The sequence below is a fragment of the Aotus nancymaae genome, unplaced genomic scaffold, assembly GCF_030222135.1.
Source record: "Aotus nancymaae isolate 86718 unplaced genomic scaffold, 86718_ANA_hifiasm-v0.15.2.pri h1tg000073l, whole genome shotgun sequence".
Taxonomy (NCBI): domain Eukaryota; kingdom Metazoa; phylum Chordata; class Mammalia; order Primates; family Aotidae; genus Aotus; species Aotus nancymaae.
This window is the reverse complement of record NW_026988488.1, coordinates 2,002,148-2,008,079: the sequence shown is the minus strand read 5'-3', so window position 1 is coordinate 2,008,079 and position 5,932 is coordinate 2,002,148.

The window sequence follows — 5,932 nt, the reverse complement described above, 5'->3', positions numbered from 1 at the left end:
TTCCAGTATTCTATTGAAGATTTTTGCATAGATGTTCATCAGAGATATTGGCCTGAAGTTTTTTTTGTTGTTGTTGTATCTCTGCCAGGTTTTGATATCAGGATGATGCTGGCCTCATAAAATGAGTTAGGGAGGAGTCTCTCCATTTCAGTTGTTTGTAATCATTTTAGAAGAAGTGATACTAGCTCCTCTTTGTGCCTCAGCTGTAAATTTGTCTGGTTCTGAGCTTTTTTAGTTAGTAGGATATTTATTACTGTCTCAATTTCAGAACTCATTATTGTTCTATTCAGGGATTCAACTTCTTCCTGGTTTAGTCTTGGGAAGGTGTGTGTGTCCCATAATTTATTCATTTCTTCTACATTTTCTAGTTTATTTTTTATAGAGGTGTTTATAGTGTTCTCTCTGATGGTTTTTTATATTTCTGTGGAATCAGTGGTGATATGCCCTTTATTATTTTTATTGTGTCTATTTGATTCTTCTTCTTTTCATCTTTATTAGTTTAGCTAGCAATCTATTTATTTTGATTTTTTTTTCAAAAAGCAGCTTCTGGATTTGTTGATTTTTTGAAGGGTTTTTTTTGTGTGTGTGTCTGCCTGTCTCCTTCAGTCCAACTCTGATCTTGGTTATTTCTTGTCTTCTGCCAGCTTTGGGGTATCTTTGCTCCTGGTTCTTTGGTTCTTTTAGTTGAAATGTTAGAATGCCAATTTGAGATCTTTCTAGCTTTTTGATGTGGACATTTAGTGCCATAAATTTCCCTCTTAACACTGCTTTAGCTGCATCCTAGAGATTCTGGTACATTGTCACTTTGTTCTCATTAGTTTCAAATAACTTCTTGACTTCTGCTTAAATTTCATTATTTTCCTAGGAGTCATTCAAGAGCAAATTGTTCCATTTTTATGTAGTTGTGTGGTTTTGAGTGAGTTTCTTGATCTTGAGTTCTAATGTGATTCGGTTGTGGTCTGAGAGACCATTATAATTTTTGTTCTTTTGCATTTGCTGAGGTGTGTTTTACATCTAATTATGTGATCAATTTTAGAGAACATGCCATGTGGCACTGAAAAGAATGCATATTCTGTGGTTTTTGTGTGGAGAGTTCTGTAGATATCTGCCAAAAGTTCATTTGAGGCTGGGCATGGTGGCTCATGCCTGCAATCTCAGCACTTTGGGAGGCCAAGGCAGGTGGATCACGAGGTCAAGAGATTGAGACCATCCTGGCCAACATGGTGAAACCCTGTCTCTACTAAAAATACAAAAATTAGCCAGGCATGGTGGCGAGTGCCTGTAATCTCAGCTACTTGTGAGGCTAAGGTGGGAGAATTGCTTGATCTTTGGAGGCAGAGGTTACATTGAGATGAGATTGCGCCATTGCATTCCAGCCTGGGTGACAGAGCGAGACTCAATTAAAAAAAAAAAAAGGTCATTTGATCCTTTGCTGAGTTTAGATCCTAAAAATCTTTGTAAATTTTATGTCTTGATGTGCTGTCCACTATTGTCAGTGGGTTGTTGAAATCTCCCACTGTTATCATGTTGGAGTTTGGGTCTCTTTGAAAGTCTCTAAGAATTTGCTTTATGAGTCGAGGTTCTCCTATATTGAGTGCATATATATTTAGGATAGCAAGGTCTTCTTGTTGAATTGAACACTTTACCACTATGGAATGTGCTTCTTTGTCTTTTTTAATTTTTGTTCATTGAAAACCTGTTTTGCCAGAAACTATTATTGCAACCAGTGCTTTTTTTCTGCTTTCCATTTGCTTGGTAAATTTTCCTTTATTCCTTTATTTTGAGCCTATGTGTGTTTTTGCAGGTGAGATGGATCTCTTGAATACAGCACACTAATGGGCATCGATGCTTTATCCAGTTTGTCACTCTGTGTCTTTTGATTGAGGCATTTAGTCTATTTATATTTAAGGTCAATGACATTACATGTGAATTTGATCTGTTATCATGATGCTAACTGGTTATTTTGCAAACTTGTTAATGTAGTTGCATCATAGTGTTATTGGACTTTTTAATTTATTTTGTTTTTGTAGTGGCTGGTAACTCCCCCCATCCCCCCAACACCATATTTCATGCTTCTTCCAGGAGCTCTTGCAAGGTAGGCCTGGTGTTGACATTCCCTCAACATTTCCTTGTCTGAAAAGGATTTTACTTCTCCTTCACTTATGAAGATTAGTTTGGCTGGATATGAAATTCTGGGTTGGGAATTCTTTTCTTCAAGAATGTTGAGCTCCTATAAAGGACAGACTGTCTCCTCAAACAGCTCCCTGACCCCCATATATCCAAAGAGTCACCTCATAAAGGAGAACTCAGACTGACATTTGGCAGGTATACTTCTGGGAGAAAGATAGGAGAAGAAGAAACTGGCAGCAACCCTTACTGTTTTGCAGCTGCTGCAGGTGATCCCCAGGCAAGCAGGGCCTAGAGTGGACCTCAGCAGTCCTACAGCAGAGGAGCCAGACTGCTAAGAGGAAAACTAAGAAACAGAAGGAAATAACATCATCACTAACAAACTGGACGTCCACTCAGGGACCCAATCTGAAAGTCAACAACTACAAAGACGACAGGCGGATAAATCCACAAAGATGGGAAGAAACCAGTGCAAAAAGGATGAAAACAACCAAAACCAGAACGCCTCTCCTCCTACAAGGGATCACAACTCCTCACTAGCAAGGGAACAAGGCTGGATGGAGAATGTGATGAAATGACAGAATCAGGCTTCAGAAGGTGGGTAATAAGACACTTCTGTGAGCTAAAAGAGCATGTTCTAACCCAATGGAAAGAAACTAAGAACCTTGAAAAAAGATTTGATGAAACGCTAAACAGAGTAAACAACTTAGAGAGGAATATAAGTGAATTGATGGAGCTGAAAAACACAACACGAGAACTTCGTGAAGCATGCACAAGTTTCAACAGCCGATTGACCAAGCAGAAGAAAGGATATCAGAGGTCGAAGATCAACTCAATGAAATAAAACAAAATGGCAAGATTAGAGAACACAGGGTAAAAAGGAATGAACAAAGTCAACAAGAAATAGGGGACTATGTGAAAAGACCTAATCTATGTTTGATAGGTGTACCTGAATGTGACAGAGAGAATGAATACAAGCTGGAAAATAATCTTCAGGATATTATCCAGGAAAACTTCCACAACACAGGAAGGTAGGCCAATATTCAAGTCCAGGAAATACAGAGAACACCACAAAGGTATTCCTCAAGAAGAGCAACCCCAAGGCACATAATCGTCAGATTCACCAGGGTTGAAATGAAGGAGAAAATGCTAAGGGCACCCAGAGAGAAAGGTCGGGTTACCCGCAAAGGGAAACCCATCAGACTCACAGCAGATCTCTCAGCAGAAACCCTACAAGCCAGAAGAGAGTGGGGGCCAATATTCAACATCCTTAAAGAAAAGAACGTTCAACCCAGAATTTCATATCCAGCCAAACTAAGCTTCATAAGTGAAGGAAAAATAAAAACCTTTGTGAACAAGCAAGTACTCAGAGATTTCATCACCACCAGGCCTGCTTTACAAGAGTTCCTGAAAGAGGCACTAAACATTCAAAGGAACAACAGTACCAGCCACTCCAAAAACATACCAAATGGTAAAGAGCATCGAAACAATGAAGAAACTGCATCAACTAATGGGCAAAAGAGCCAACTAGCATCAAAATGACAGGATCAAATTCACACATAATAATATTAACCCTAAATGTAAATGGGCAAAATGCCCCAATCAAAAGACACAGACTGGCAAATTGGATAAAAAGCCAAAACCCAATATCATACTGAGTGGGCAAAAACTGGAAGCATTCCCTTTGAAATCTGGCACTAGACAAGGATGCCCTCTCTCATCACTCCTATTCAATATAGTACTGGAAGTTCTAGCCAGAGCAATCAGGAAAGAAAAAGAAATAAAGGGTATTCAAATGGGAAAGGAGGAAGTCAAATTGTCTCTATATATGATTGTATATCTAGAAGACCCCATCGTCTCAGCACAAAATCTCCTGAAACTCATAAGCACCTTCAGTAAAGTCTCAGGATACAAAATCAATATGCAAAAATCACAAGCATTCTTATACACAAATAACAGACTTAAAGAGAGCCAAATCAAGAACGAACTGCCATTCACAATTGCTACAAAGAGAATAAAATACCTAGGAATACAACTAACAAGGAACATAAAGGACCTCTTCAAGGATAACTACAAACCACCGCTCAACGAAATAAGAGAGGACACAGATGGAGAAACATTCCATGTTCTTGGTTAGGAAGAATCAATATCATGAAAATGGCCATACTGCCCAAAGTAATTTACCGATTCAAGGCTATCCCCATCAAGCTACCAATGACCTTCTTCACAGAACTCGAAAAAACCACCTTAAACTTCATATGGAACCAGAAGAGAGCCCGCATAGCCAACTCAGTTCTAAGCAAAAAGAACAAAGTGGGAAGCATCACACTACCGGGCTTCAAACTATACTACAAGGCTACAGTAATCAAAACAGCATGGTACTGGTACCAAAACAGAGATATAGCCCAATGGAACAGAACAGAGGCCTCAGAGGCGACACAACATATCTACGACCATCCGATCTTTGACAAACCTGACAAAAACAAGCAATGGGGAAAGGATTCCCTGTTTAATAAATGGTGTTGGGAAAAGTGGCTAGCCATATGCAGAAAGCAGAAACTGGACCCCTTCCTGACACCTTACACTAAAATTAACTCCAGATGCATTAAAGACTTAAATGTAAGACCTAACATCATAAAAACCCTAGAAGAAAATCTAGGCAAAACCATTCAGGACATAGGCATAGGCAAGGACTTCATGACCAAAACATCAAAAGCATTGGCAACAAAAGCCAAAATAGACAAATGGGACCTAATCAAACTTCACAGCTTCTGCAAGGCAAAAGAAACAGTCATTAGAGTGAATCAGCAACCAACAGAATGGGAAAAAATGTTTGCAATCTACCCATCTGACAAAGGGCTGATATCCAGAATTTACAAAGAAGTAAAACAGATTTACAAGATAAAAACAAAAAGCCCATTCAAAAGTGGGCAAATGATATGAACAGACACTTTACAAAAGAAGACATACATGAGGCCAACAAACATATGAAAAAACACTCATCATCACTGGTCATTAGAGAAATGCAAATCAAAACTACATTGAGATACCATCTCACGCCAGTTAGAATGGCGATCATTAAAAAATCTGGAGACAACAGATGCTGGAGAGGATGCGGAGAAATAGGAACACTTTTACACTGTTGGTGGGAGTGTGAATTAGTTCAAGCATTGTGGAAGACATTGTGGCGATTCCTCAAGGACCTAGAAATAGAAATTCCATTTGACCCAGCAATCCAATTACTGGGTATATATCCAAAGGATTATAAATCATTCTACTATCAGGACACATGCACACGAATGTTCATTGCAGCACTGTTTACAATAGCAAAGACCTGGAACCAACCCAAATGTCCATTGATGATAGACTGGACAAGGAAAATGTGGCACATATACACCATGGAATATCATGCAGCCATAAAAAATGATGAGTTCGTGTCCTTTGTAGGGACATGGATGAACCTGGAAACCATCATTCTCAGCAAACTGACACAAGAACAGAAAATCCAACACCTCATGTTCTCACTCATAGGCGGGTGTTGAACAATGAGAACACATGGACACAGGGAGGGGAGCATCACACACTCGGGTCTGTTGGGGGGAAATAGGGGAGGGACAGCGGCGGGTGGGGAGGTAGGGAGAGATAGCATGGGGAGAAATGCCAGATATAGGCGAAGGGGAGGAAGGCAGCAAATCACACTGCCATGTGTGTACCTGTGCAACAATCTTGCATGTTCTTCATATGTGCCCCTAAACCTAAAATGCAATAAAAAAAGAATGTTGAATATTGGCCCCCAATCTCTTCT